Below are 15193 nucleotides of genomic sequence, written 5' to 3' on the forward strand. Positions count from 1 at the left end.
TTGGCTTGTACAGTGTACCTGGATTTTTAAAAAGCCTTACACAAGGTTCTCAGGAAGAGCTTTCAAAGAAACTAATCAGTCATGAAATGACAAAAGAGGCTCCCTTTTCGATTAATAGCTGCTAGCAAGATCCATCAAGGGCTATTAAACATAATTGTCCAGTTGCAGCCTGTATTCAGGAAATCCTTAAAATGGTAATTGCTACAACTAGGATGGCAAAGCCATCACCACCTGCTCGTCCTTCACTTACACTCTTTCCTGAAGTATTTGCTCCTGTCTGTCAGGCACATAATGCTAGGCAAGGAGACTTACTCTGACCTAAAGCAGCCTTTCTGATATTCTTAGCTAAGTATAGAATTATACACTAAGGGATAAAAAGTATCTACATTTTTCTCTTTTTAATGATAAAAGATATCTTCCTCGTGAAACATAATAATTTTATATAAAAATAGAATAACAATTTCCACATCAATAGCTCCTTTTATGAAGAAAATCAAACTTACAAAATTGTCCTTTTCTGTCCAAAATTAACCCTCATTGCCCCTCCCCCCTCCCCCTTTTTTTTTTTTTAAATTGTCTCGGTACAATGTAGGGGGCAATGCAGAAATACATAATTTGTTCAGGTTATAGAAGATTTTTGAGGAAGGAACATAATTTCTGCAGTCTGATGAGTTATGGTGAGAGGCCTCCACTGCAGAGCTCTGGGAGGCTGCTGGGAACAGGGGCCAGCCAGAAGCACTTGTGTGCTTGGCAGGGCTAGGCTTGGATAAAGTCCTGAAGTACTGAACACGAGGAAAGGTTGGATGACAACATGGGCTCTGCATCGGTAACAACTTGTATAAGAGAGTGTGAGAGTATAAGAGACAGCAGAACTCTTCCAGTCAACTTTTGTGCATGTAAGCATTCTCCCCTAGATGCAAGTAGACCTATCCCCTAAACAAAACTGTTAGTAGGAAAGATTTCTGTCTGTGTTCTAAACAGAACTGCTCTCTCAGTCTGTTGAGCTCTCAGAATGATCTCCTGGCAAGCCATAATGGTTTGCTGCTATTTTTTGGAGTTGTACAAATTGCCTATGTGTAAATATAACCCAACAGTAAAAGGCACCATGTATACTGATCAACGCATTCAAGAAAGCAAACTGGTGTTTATTTTCATAATCCTTTGACTTCATATGGAACTCATTTTTACAGAGAGAGAAAAAAAATAATTTCCAGAGATAAAAGCCTAAATTTATATGTACATAAATCCTCTGCAATCCCATCTGAACTTCCTGACTTTCTGGACCTCCACCTAGCAGACCACGTGGCTCCACCCAGAAATCATGCCTAGTTTTAGGTCCCTTTTTTCAAAAAAATCTTGAGAGAAAGACTAGAGTCAGTGTCTTTTTCTTCCCTTCCCTTCCCTTCCCTTCCCTTCCCTTCCCTTCCCTTCCCTTCCCTTCCCTTCCCTTCCCTTCCCTTCCCTTCCCTTCCCTTCCCTTCCCTTCCCTTCCCTTCCCTTCCCTTCCCTTCCCTTCCCTTCCCTTCCCTTCCCTTCCCTTCCCTTCCCTTCCCTTCCCTTCCCTTCCCTTCCCTTCCGTTTTCATGGACAACTTATCTTGTAGAATCAAAAGTTAAACTGATTTAATATAGTGAGAAGAAAAAAAAAAATTTACATCCTTCTGTGATTTTTCTTCTTTGGCTTAACAGGCTGGTTTGAAAGACAGTGCTTTTTCACTGCTAAGTCTGAGTCTCATCATTCATGCTGTTCACACTGGCATAATGGTATTAGAATAGTTGCTTTCTAATAATGGTGGAAAAGCCACAGGCTGGAGGCAACATTCAGAAGCATTACTATTTCTAAGACTGCTTTGGAATATTTTCACCATTTATTTCCTCTTTATGCATATGAAATTAACCAAGCATAGCGAGGTTTTCTTTCATACATCTGGTTCGCTATACTGCATGGGGAAATTTGTTATCACGAAAAATAAAGGAATCTTAGTATTTTTCCTTATTTATTTATATTTCCTAATCTTCGTTTAACAGAGACTCTCTTTCAACAGCCTTACAACTTATTTCAAGATGTTTAAGCACTGTCGAGGGACCAGAGCAGAACTTTTTTGGTTTGGAGACTGCCAAAGACCAGATGATCATAGGGTGGAGCTGGCAGATAATGTGACAGCTGCTGCAAAATCTGGATCTCCATGGCATGTCCCTCTTTCACTGCTCCAACTGGCAAGCTCACAAGGGCACATAAGAATGCTGCAGGTACTAAATTGTGACCTATAACTACCTCTGATGTTCAAGCATTGACCCAGAAGACATTATCAAGAAAGATAAGAGTTTGAGATATTAAATGCAACTGCATTTCAGGTATTTTCTTCAATACAAATAAGCTGTAATTGTTGACTCCTGAGTTGCAGAGGTCTATTGGATAATATTCTGGCTAATCTACATGGCCTCAGAGATACAGCTTATTATTTTAGCAACAAAGACTCTGTTCTTTTGGAGTGCTAACACCTTTCTTTCCCCCCACTTTTTTACTCTTTTTTTTTTTTTTTTTTTTAACTGTTTTAAGTTTTGACTTTGGACTGTCATTTTGTCTATATTTATTTCTCATATGATTCTTTTTCTCCTTGAGGTGTTTAGGTTAAAAGAGGAACACTGGTCAAATATCATACAATGACAATGGTGTCAGGAAAAGTTTACATAGTCTGCTGTGTATTCAACATGTCCCCTAGAGGATCCAATTCCTGTACTTAAAAACTCTGACATCTGAAGAAGAGGGATATTTGTTTAACTATGCAAGAGTTTAGAGTGTGTCTATCTAGTCTGCTACTAAGAATAATGTGGCAGTCCTGCTTATTCATTACTAGTAGCTCTCCGATTTCTTCTTGTTGCAGATAGGTTTATTGTAACCTAAGGCAGGAAGAAGAATTGTGGTAATTTTTATTAGTCTTCTGACACAAACTTTTTTGTCCTTGTTTAGTACTAGTGCAAATGGATTTTTGCTGTTTCATCTCTAGTAAATATTGTCCAGTCTAGCTTTTTTTTCTTAGTTTTCTCAGGCTTTTGCAGAATGTTATTACGACAAATTTGCTTGATCTGCTCCTATATTTTGTGTAAATACAATTATTTACTATGGATATCCTTTATGACTAAAAAGTATTTATCTTATATTTTATATCTTGTATTTTGTATCTTGTATGTCATGGTAACTCAAATTCATCCTACAAAACGTGTCTTCAATGACAATATGTGCCATTGGCAATGTGTGGCAACTGTACAGGAAAAGTGTTCATCTAAAGGAAATACTTCCTGACCTCCCTCCATCTCTCATCCACCAGAGCCCTGGCCTGGGGCAAGTGAGCTCCTCTGGCTGTCCAGAACCTGTCTTAGTCAGCAGCACGGTCAGGATGGCCTTTGCCAGCTCTTCCTTGCACTCTCATCTTACTTTTTGCACAGTTTGTCTTGAGCAGCCAGTGTTTCACACCTACTCTGATAGAAACCTTTCAATGCTGAACAAGGATAACCCCTATTTCAACTCTAGGGCTTGAAGCTAGGACAGTCAGAACTGTGTTGTGCTGTCTGCTGGAGGGATTGGCACTATGCTTTTCAGTAGCCTCCCACCACTTCTAGAATACCCCCCAACCTGCTTTGTTTTGGAGCAAAGTGATTTGGCAAAAAGTGACCAAGTTGCAAATAGCATTTGCCTATGTCCATGTAGCAAAGCTGTTTTAGGTGGACATGACATGTCTCATAAAAAAGGCGATGAGATTTCCTGCCAGCACTTAGTAACGAATCAGAGCTTGGAGACAGAGATGTCATTCTTGCCTACCCAACTGGTACACAGATAAGAAAAGACAGCTCCAGGCTATACAACAACAGAGGCAGGTTCCAGATCTGGTGTTTCAAGAAAAATAATAAAATGAAATTTTATTTTTTTCCCAGGTTGTAACATCTCTGACAACATGTCAAGTGCTGGAAGTTGAAAGGGCAAGTGAAAGAGCTGGGTGGTTTCAGGGCAGTTTCAGGGCAATGTGGATGGTAACTGAGAGAAATCAATGTGGTGCTGGACTGAATGGTGCTGGGGGTCTGTTAAAGGTCACTGTCCAGTGCCCATTATCTGGGCTAAATCAGAGGCCAAGAAGTACCCTCATCTATCTCTTGCAATGTGGCAAAGTGAAGGCCACACAAAAGCTTTCTTAATACTTTCTTAAATGATGTGCCTCATTAACTTCTGGTTCCCTGAGCTTCCCTGCGTAGTCAGTGAGAGGATGATAGTTAACCCACTGCTATTTTTCTCACTCGACAGTCTCAGGAGAAAGGGCCTTAAACTTTGATATCTTGTCAATAGGACTAAAAGCTTCAGGATAGCACTGAGATGTGTTTCAGGAGGTAGATGAGCTCCTTGCTGTATATATATCATAATCCCAATGATGGAGAATGAAAGGGGAGAGCAGCAGGATGAACCCAGACTTGCCCACCCAAGCAGTTGCACTCTAGTTTTATATTCAGTTGGTACACACTGACCGACTATATTTTTATATAAATATATTTTTATTTCAAATATTTTTATTGATTTAGAAGACCATCCGTTTACATATTGTGAACTGTCCCATTTTCTACTGGACGATTAGGGGAAACATATTTCAGGGATTATGAAAGTGGAAAAAAGCCTCAGTCTGTGTCTTAGTGATGATTTGAAATGTATGCAAGCTCTATAATGCTAGACTGTCATGGCAGGAACTTCATATTAAGTTTGATTTATGGAAAGACCACATGTACCATTTCTGTAGTCATCAGACTTTTGTGTGAGTCGTTGTAACTGGTCTCATGATAATGGGAAGACTTCAAACAAAGGTGCTGCTGTGACATCCTGATGCCACATGATGTATGAGTAAATTGGAGATAGACCCATCCATTGGTTCTGTATGAAGATATGCTTTCTAATTGGTACCATGTGACTACATCCAACTTTTATTTGAATGTGATTTTTATTGGAATTGTCTTGGTAGCTTTGGTAGGACATTCCATATTTTAATTACCATCAGGGGAAAAGTATTTCAGTTCTGCTTCCTAAAAGCTTATCTCTTTTCCTGTTCTTTCACTGACAATCTTTCTGGCAGCTAAATTCTTGTTCAAACTGCTTGCCTCAGAAGATAACAAATCTGTTATGTCCATTCTTATTCTCTTCTTCTATTGTCTCATTACCTGGTACAATGTTTTGGACCTCCAGTCCACAGTGATTATCCTTTCTCTTAATGATTTTCTGAATTATTAATATTCCCTTTCTACAGAAGCCCAGAGAGTCTTGCACAAGGTTACATAAGAGGGTCACCCTGTATCTTCTAATTCATCATCTGTGCCCTAATTATGATCCTTCCTCCCAAGTTTCCCAGAGAACAAAACATTTGCTTTCCTAGTTTTTTCAGATAACTATAATTATCTGACTGAAACTAATAAACACAAAGTTAAGATCTTTGATCTTTGAGGCTGCTTAAATTTGAGATTAATTTTACGATTGGGTAAGGATTTTTTTTTTTCAGGGGAAAAAGTCTGCTTAAAGCTGAAACCATGTAATGAAGCAGCAAGAATAAGACTATAGGTGATCGGTCACACTGCTTGACAGCTGAATTATAAAGATTAATTCTCCAGTAATGTTGGCAAGTCACTATTGAGAAACTTCCCAAAAGAAATTAGTTCACTGATTCACTGTAGGTTTCTGAATGGTGAGTACACAGGAACAGCCTGTTTTGTAAAACTAACTTGACACACTCCAAACAACTGATTCATTCTGAGAAGGTCTTTCATAAAATGTCTTCTCTCTGCCTTTTTTTAAGACAAAATATCCTTTCACCCCTCTTCAGAACAGTTTTTTGCTGCTTTTCAGTATTCATTTGCCCTCTCCCTGGAGAATTCTCTGAGCCAGCCATGAAATGGGTACCCCCAAGAAAGACACAGCTGTACTGCTTACATCACCCCTGACTTAATGACCTCTACATCTCAGATGGGAACTCAAATTCAAGCCCATTCTATTCTCTGAAATTTTGACTCCAAATCAGTTGCATCATGTCATCTTTATTTGAAACATTTTAGTCCAGATTACTCAGATTCCAAATTAAAACAACTAATGCCAAATTAATAGATAGTCATGTGCTTGCATGCTTGTTCTGATTTTAGTTCTCTGATCACCTTGTGATGATGTGCAGATAATTCTGCACAATGATGCTGTTTCTCTTATCTTTTGTCTCTGCTGACTTCTGCTTCATTCCTCATTAACGTGTCTTGGGGCTTTTTTTGCTCTTCCAGCTGTTGTAGCCATTTAGGAGCTGTTTTATACGTTTTTGTAATCTCAGCTCCTTCATGAAATACTTGCTGAAAAGTGCTCCTTAGTTAACAAAAATTAGAGGATGAACCTAGCAAAGGGAAGCTGGATGCCTTAATGTGGCTGGTTATTTAGATGGGATTGGCACTTTGAAAAAAATCTGTGTTCCATAGCACTGGGAATTTATAGTTGAAAGATAACATATTACTTGCTTTGCATGTATTACTTGCTTTGCTTAAAAAATTAAAAAATAAAAGAGCGGAGAACCATGTTGTGAAATGGTTACAGAAGTGTCATACTTTATAAATCACATGAGAAGTAAAACCTGACAGAGACATCACTGCAGCCCATATGCGTCATTTTATTTATCAGGGAATGAATGAATGTGTTATCTTATGCATACAGAAGAGAATCAGGCGCTGTAGCTCTTTTAGCCTTATTTATGGCAACCAACTCACCACACACTGTTACAGAAGTGGTCCTTAGTGCTGACGAAGTTAACCTGATGTCAGGAGCTTTGGTTGACTGTACTTGCTGTCAGATTGCATATGTTGCACCTTGTGTTCACATAAGTGTAGGCAGAAGGGATGTCTCACTGCTACTTGCATTTCTGCAAGCTGAGCAACATGTGCTTTGTGACAGTCATGTTGCATGGCCAGGTTTGAGAGACAGGTTAAACACCCTTGGAAGAGGGAAACCTGAAAGGGGACTAGCAGGATGTTGTGAACCTGTCCCTTTTGAAGTGAGAAAACTGGATTCTATGTGTTTAAACTTTTTTTTTTTTTTTTTCCTTCTCTAATTTCTTTTTCTTTTCAGCACCTTTCCTCAGTAATTACAGTCTACCCTCAACATCTGAGAAGATTGTTCCTGGTAGGACAATTTCCCAGCATTTCTAACTGTGACTGGAAATATACGTTCTTGATATCCTCATCCCACACAATCATATTGTCTAACTGCTATAGTGTGGAGGACAGCTAGCTTAGAAAAAGTGAAAATGCTCAGCCCAAGAATTCATGCATCATGTGACATTACTGTAGCATCCAGTGTTAGCAAATCTGGAAGTGAACCAAGCAGTCACAAAGAAACACCTTGCAGACAGCCATACAAGTAAATGTCTTCCAGCCTCCTTGTACCTTTCCAACAGAGTGAGGAAAAACAAATAGAAAGATAAATTTAAAAGGAGTTGGTGTATTGAAGGAGTGTTTGGTCCAAAATCTGATAACCCAGAAATCAGGAACTGTGTAAATCTTTCAACTGAGCTAACTTGCTAAATGTTTTATATCAACAAAAGCCCTAGGTTCTCTGAGTAGAGCAGATAAAATTATGCATTGTGGTAATATTGCATTAGACTTGCAAGACATCCCACAAAACTCTAGAAAGGCTCATGAACAGCAGCAGTTAGGCTTTTCTGAGCTGTACATTACAGTGTTGCTTCTTTTCAGAAGCCCAGAAAGTCCTTTTTGAGTCTCTAGCTTGCTTTCATTGTCTTTTGGGGATGGATTTGGAGCTCTGTTGCTGTGGATTATCTGAACAGAAAGTTTTTCTATTTAATGATCTGAAAAGGAGATGCTTTCTCCCCAGCTGTGTGAAACATGGAAATGTAGCCTGGAGAATGACTGTAAACATATTCCAATTCTCTGTATTTTAATAGACCTCATCTTTTTTTCCCATATTTCATATTTTCACCCCAGTTTGCTTAAGTTCTGAGGGTTAGGCTCTTTATTTCAGAGTTATTCCTTTGCTTAGAGTGATGCTTTGTAAAACAGTCAGCTAAGCATTAATCACCATTTATCTTGTCATTTTGGCTGTGGCTGACATATATTACACTGTACCTCAGGACATACACATCTGGTGATGACAGTCATTTGTTAATTGAATGTGACTTTTAATGAACTTTTCACCCATCAGGCTATGCCAGGGATTTATGAACCACTATGTTTGTTCAAAGTGTTTTTTGTGATTTTTGGTAGCAAGGATCAAAAGGAAGCTTGCAGGGTTGTACATATTTTGCCAGTTGATCCCCATGGGTACCAAATTCATCAGCATCATCTCTGACTCAATAAATGCAAACTCTTAATGACAAGTGTTTTATAACCACTCCCAAATGTATCATCTGAGTACAGCTATTCACCACAGCAGCCATTACAGCGGGTGCACGCTTCAGAGGCAATATCACCAGGTTGACTCCTCTTCCTTCTTCTAGGTTTATTTGAGAGAAGACGGCTGCCTTGTGCATGTGCTGCTGGTGAGGCTACACACGAGTCTGTGTTCTCCATGAAGGTAACACATGGGAACAGCTCATGTTCCATTAGAAAGCAGGAACAGGCATCAAGGGTTTGTGGGTGCTTTTCCCGGGAAAGAAGTGAGGATGATCAAAATAGTATGACACAAGACAACTGTAAGTATATTTGGGACTCAGAAAAGCAACTTTACACTGCAAACAGACCCTTTCCCAATTCTTTTTGTTCTGTTTCTAATAAGAATTTGGCTTTGATGTCTGGTTTATGAAATGCCCCTTTCTTTATCTTGACTTCCGATTGCTATTGTTTACATGCCTTTGGAAGAACTGAAGATCAAACACAGAACAGGGGGAGAGAAGCTTTGGAAATTAGCAATGTATATAGAGACTTGGCAAGAGCATTAATAGATGCAAAGGAAAATTACAAGAAAAAAGAAAATAATCTCCATGAAGTCAACTTGCAATATGAATATCAAAAGAGGACTAGTTTGGAAATGGAAATGCAGCACATTTGGAATTAATGTGGACTCATTCTAGGCCTGGCATGATTCATAAAGTGCCAACAGGCTGTACAGTTTGCATCAGTATCTATGTTTCGATACAATTTTGTAACCAGGCTATTTAAATGATCTAATCCTTTTATGCATGCATGTGGGAGCCTGGAGATGAGGAAGGGTAGGCAAGAGCTGGGTATCTGCAGGGCACGTCTCACATGCAACTTGTCAGGGCCAACTTCAGGCTGAAAAAGCAGCATCTCTGTTCAAACCCTGGCTTTGTCATTTTGATACACACATTTCGGCTGCAGATTCTCTGAGCAGACATTTCTGAATACAGGCAATGTAGTCTCCTCCCTTCCTCTCAGGATGCTTTAATTCAAAGCACATATATAGTTGTCAGTCCTGCTTTAAGTCATTGCAAGATGTAAAGCCTGATGTTATATCACAGAAGACAGAACGTGTGTGTTTGGAAGTTTGCATGTATATGGATACATACATGTAACATCAGGAATCAGAAGCCTGATTTTTGCTTCACCTCCTTTAAACTTATGTGGAGTTAACTCTTGATTTGTACTGAACAGAGGCCAGTTGCTGAAGGCAAATATGTTGGAGGCAGTGCCCTCTTTTTGATCAACATGGGTATACGATGGTTACAAGAAGAAAATGTTACCACTTTGAATAATTGTGCTATGCAAACTAGAAGGGGCTCCACACGGTGCTCATTCTGTCAGTATTGTAATGAAAATGTTGGTACATAATAAATAAAAATTCAGTATTCATACTGAAACGTCTTTTCAAAATAACATCCTCCCCAAGAATATTCCTGAATGTGCTCAGAGTCTGTGCTTTCCCCAGGCAAGCAAGCAAATTTTAGGCCATAAAGCTGTGACACTGATGATGCTCTTGAACTTTCTTTTCTTTTTCTGAAGCCTATCATAAGACTTGTTGCTTTTGGCCTTTTATTAGAGGCCTCATACTTATAAAGAATGGAAAACATATATTTTGTGTATGTGTGTGTATGTTTATTTGTACCTTATGGCTATTTCTTCCATAATTTACACTTTATTACCTGTTTTTTGTTTGTTTGTTTTTGTTTTTGTTTTTTTTTTCCCCTCTACATCATTCTCTGACTATGTGGTAAAATGTCATTTAATAATGTGCTATGTGGAAAGAGTTCTTCCTTTTACTTGTTTCAAACACACTTTTTGAGGATTTCATTTACTGCCTCTTTTCCTGTGTTGGGGCAGAAGTTGCATCTGGAGCATTTTCTTTAATACCCCTTGACATCCTTTAATATTTTTTTAATATATTTTTACGTAGTTATTAATTCTTTTAAATCTCAAGATACTTGAGTTTCTTTATAAAGGTTTTCATAGGTCTTACGTAAAAGACCTTGACGTAAGTATTAATAATATTTAAAAGACACCAAGATCACTGGATTGTTTACATAAGAAGAAACGTGAAGCATTTGCAGATTGTGAGGCTTCCCTCCACAAAAGGCAGGTCAATGCTTCTCCACTAATTCAGATTTACTTGCATGCCAACAAATCTAAGATATCCAATATAATATTTTTAAATGGATCACCTCAACTACAAATACCCTCTTGGAGCCCTTTTCAAGATATGGTACCTTCTAGTTGTCTGACTGCTAAAACTGTTTGAATGGTAAGTTTACACTTTGGTTAGTTGACAAGCTATTCAATATCTGACCTCTATAGGATCTTCTGGGTGGGCAGAACTTAGGCCAGTTAATTTCATTATTTATTTTATTTATTTATTTTCTTCCAACAATTCGATGCGAGATAATTCCTCAGTCCTGGTTTTTGTAAAGAAAGAGTGTGTGTGGACCTCTACAAACTCCTTGGTAGTGAACACTGCAACTAAGATTTTATTTAGCACTTCTGCCATGACCTTTGTGATCTTTCTGTTCCTTGATTATCTACCACCTGTACAAAGCTCTTACAGCCTCAAAGTTCTTATGGCCTGAGAAAAGGTTTTATTAGTAATTTTAATACCTGTCTTTAGCTAGATGTTCTTCAAAATCTTTGTTTATAGTTTTAAGCCTAATCTGTCTGGGTTTAAGCTCCCTTGTTTGCACACAACTTCCACTTTTTGAAAAATGATTTTTAGCTTCACATAACGCCTTTTACTCCTTCTAACCCTGCCAGTTTATTTATAGTCCTCCAAGAATATTTTTTCTATTTTTTTTTACAATGAATATTCATTTATTCTGAATCTCTTAAGATGATGCTTCATATAAGGGCAAAATGTCAGTTTTCTAAAACCAAATCTCTAGAAAAAAAAGAGATTTCAGAAGCCTTTACTGAAGCAAGACTCTGCCTGCAGCTTAAAAGACCTCCTGAGCCTCTGATATATTGATGCAACCACAACCATGGCTGCTCAGCTCCCGTGAAATCCCAGCTGAGCGCAGCTCTACCCACAGCTCCAGGAAGGGCACTTTGCAAGAGGTTTGCTTCATGAGAAAGCTGAGGAGCAGGACAGTGGTCCCGCAGCCCCTCTGCTCTCCTGCTGCTATACCTGTCCTCTCCTGCCTATGTCCACTGTAGCAGAGACACTGTGCCTGGAATAAGGGAGTTTTAGGGTCTGCCTGCAGGTGATGGGCATATTCATCCACCAGTTCAAACTCCTGTGCTGGCTCACTGAAGATGGGTGAAGGGAGACAGCCCTTTTTTACAACCATGCTGTAAAACTGTACCCTCCCTTGCTTCCTCAGATAGATGTATCCTTAGTAATTTTTGCACTAAAATTAAGGCAGTCAGAGTGATATGCAGCCCCGAGGCTGTAACAGTCCTGTGTTTTGCTTTTGTCTCATTTTGACTTTATTGATATCCTGTTCATTTCAGAAATTGTAGCTGTCAGGTGGAAAACATTAGGATCACAGGACAAGCAAGGATGTGGAACACTGAATTAATTCCCCTGCTTCTAGGCACTACAGTAAAACATAATCTTCATAAATTTCTCAACTAGAATTCAAAAATATTAATCTACAATATTTTCTTCACTGGATCCTCACAATTTCATTAGAAGCTTCATTGAGATTTAATTTTTTATTGCATTCTATCAAAAATATCCAACATTATAAAGAAAGGCTTGGAATGAATATTATTAAAGTACACTAGGATTTTTTCCTAATCTTCCAGATGTCTAAAAATATAGAGACTGCACAGAATTACATCACAAGTCTCTTAGCAAGGCTTTCAGATATAAAATCTGTTTTTCAAGTGACATTGATTTTGCTATAAAGAGGAAGAAAATGAAACTAAATGAAAGAAATAGCAGTTTATAATGAAGAAAGGGAAAAGAATCCCTGTTGTGGTTCTAAGTGGACTGCTCCATGTCAAGGCATGCCCACAGCAGTCAATCTCAGCTGCCTTGAAAACAGCTTTCCACGACTGAATATCACTGAGGCAACTGATTTGCTCCTTTGCAGAAAGGTTTCTTCTCTCAGTGTTGCAGTAGGAACATGCACATCCCTTAAGAACAACTTCTTACCTATAGTAACCATCGCACTTAACTTACATCTGTGGTGAGTCTGGGCCTGATCAGGTGTCTGAAGGGCCCTAGGCCAAACAGCACATGCCAAATCCAGCCTGTATGCAGCAGACACTGGCTGCAAAGGGAAAGGTGAGCAGCATCTTGGACTACCTCAGAAGTAAGTTCTACCACTGCATCAGTCTGAAGCAGTACACAGGTTCACATTAATATTAACAAGCTAAATCCATTAGTACAGCATTTTAGCACTAATATCTGTAACGGGGGTGTGTACAACAGTTGGGTGTATTCTTCTTTCCTCATGCATCCTCAAGTAAATGATGTACCACAGGTTAACAGCACCCTGAATTCCAGTTCCTGCAGCAAAAAATTGAGCTCCTGAGTGCAAATCGATCATATAAATACTGCCCTCATGGGCAAGTAACTGCAGTTTCCCCTTATCTGAATAAATCTTTCCTATAATCCAGAAAATTAAAAATATCTGACATTTATTTTAGTCATTTAACTAAAAATAGTAGTCATGAGGGTGTTTTTTGTTTTGTTTTGAGAAATCAAACCAAATGCCCAAATAATAAAATAAATGACAAAGGGACTAATCATTAAAGGTTATGTGTAGTATGTTATAAGGAAAAATATTTTGGAGTGTAGAGGCATGACTCTAAACTAGAGCTCTTTAAGAGGGATTTAGAAAGGTCTAACAAAAATGCAAGATGAACAACCAATTCTAAGCCATGCACTGAGTTATTAGATGTTTAAAGTTTCCACTGTAAATTGAATTACTATAATAATAAGGCGTAAAGAGTTGTGACAAAGGACCCCAAGTGTGCTAACTCACACCAGAAAAATGCAAGTAGGGAGGGATTTTAGGTTCAGGAATACCAATTTTAGTTTTGAGATAAATAGAATTCTAAACTTTCTACTGTCTTTATTTATTATCGTAGATAATTATGATGAAAAGCTTGACCTACTTTGTAGGGTATCCACTGAAAAAGAAAAAACAAACAGGTGTGATACCCATCCTTAGCTGAATCTGTGCAGTTCTGAGAAATGGGTATGAATGGAAAATAACTGGGGTGTTGTCCGTTTGGGACTTTGGGACTACTGGGGTTCCCTCATCATTTTGCTATGACTGGATCTAGGTAGATGACAGGATTAAGGCTGTATCGGCTGTAATGAGATTTCAAAATAAAAAATGAAAAAAGGATTTTCAGACGAATAGTCCAGAGCCCTTTGGTACAATGTACAAACTATGTCAAAATCAGTTCCTAAGATGTCGAGGTTATTTTAAAAGCCTTCAGAGCCTGTGTGCATGAAACATTTTCCCGGTGGCCCCGGCTGCGGCGGAGCCTCCCCTTAACCCGAGTGTTTCCAGCGCCGCGCCACGGCGGGGCCCGGGACCGGCCCGGGACAGGAGCGGTGGGGCCGGGCGCGGGGGGACCGCGGCCACCACGAGCCCCGTCACTTTACCGCGGCCACCGAGGGCCGCCCGCGGTCGCCACCAACTTCTCAGCGGCGGCAGCAGCAGTAGCTCAAGTTGGCAGCCGCCGGCTGCTCGCCTCGGGCAAGAGCGGGAGGGCGGCCCAAGCTCCTCTGCTGCCTAAGCCAAAAAAAAAAAAAAAAAAAAAAAAAAAAGGGAAAGAAAGAAAAGGGAAAAGGGAGGAGGAAGGCAGAGGAACGACAGAACGGCAGACAGACGGCGGCCGGTTCCAGGTAGGCGCCGTCCCCTCCCGTCGCCATCAGGGGCAGCGCGGGGAGACCGGGGGTTACTGGGGACTACAGGGGGACGCTGGAGGTTACTGGGGGATGCTGGGGGCCGGCTTTTTGGTGTTTAGTGGTGTTTATGGGAGTGGTAGTGCTCCGGGAGCGCCTGGAGAGGCTGCGAAGAGGAGGCATCGCTGGGCTGCATCTCGTCGGGGGGGAGCTGAGTTGAGGGGCTCCCGGGGCAGGCAGACAAGCAGGGGTGCTCCGGCCGCTTTTCTTCTTCCTCCTCTCTCGTACTCTGTTCGGGCGGCAGAGTTAAGCAGCGCTAAGGCCACGGGAAAGTAGCGAGTGGGAATAAGCGGCGTTATTCACATAGCCGCACTGCTCACTGATGTTAAAGTACATTTCTGACAAGTCAGGTCTGTGCTTCATGCTCAAAGTCGCACGGGCAAGAGAACGAAGTAACGTGGCTTTTAATTTGTTGATGCAAAAGACAGTCCTGGAAAATTAGTTAAAATACATCCTTGACTTTCATCTTTCTGTAATTGTAACAAAGTCCTTACAGGGACAGGATTTTGACCACTCACAAGACAAGAGTTTTTCTTTCTGTTTGCAACAGTGTTGCCAGTAAGGCAATTTTTCTTAATTCAGTTCCTGTGGATGCTCTTCTCCATCTATTAAAAAGTCCTTTGTGGGCTCTGAAGAGCAGGCAAGGGCTTTTAGGGAAGGAAGAAGTAGAAATATATTCCTGCAGCAATACCCAAAGTGCTGATGTACCCTACATGCTGTTTGGTTGGTACAGGTATACCAGATTCTTAAATGGTTGAGTTTTTGAAAGTAGTGAAACTTTTACAAGAAAATCTGAGCTGACTTTTTTGGCAGCATAGGGAGGAATTGTGAATGTGAAAATATATAGGGTGAGTTGACTTACCCA

General features: G+C 39.9%; 1 protein-coding gene across 5 annotated transcripts in view; it reads left to right on the plus strand.

Moving 5' to 3' along the window:
- Window positions 1–13967: 13967 nt before the first annotated feature.
- The window catches only part of PKIB (cAMP-dependent protein kinase inhibitor beta), a 56162-nt gene continuing 54936 nt past the window's right edge, over window positions 13968–15193 (plus strand). For 3 of the 5 annotated variants that reach the window (XM_084515667.1, XM_084515668.1, XM_084515665.1), the window contains exon 1: window positions 13977–14268. The gene's annotated coding sequence lies outside the window, so the exon portion shown is untranslated. Of the gene's footprint in view, window positions 14269–15193 lie in introns of all 5 variants that reach the window. The other 2 variants (XM_084515662.1, XM_084515664.1) reach the window with 2 other exon arrangements.

This window comes from Aythya ferina, assembly GCF_964211825.1.
Source record: "Aythya ferina genome assembly, chromosome: 3".
Lineage (NCBI taxonomy): Eukaryota > Metazoa > Chordata > Aves > Anseriformes > Anatidae > Aythya > Aythya ferina.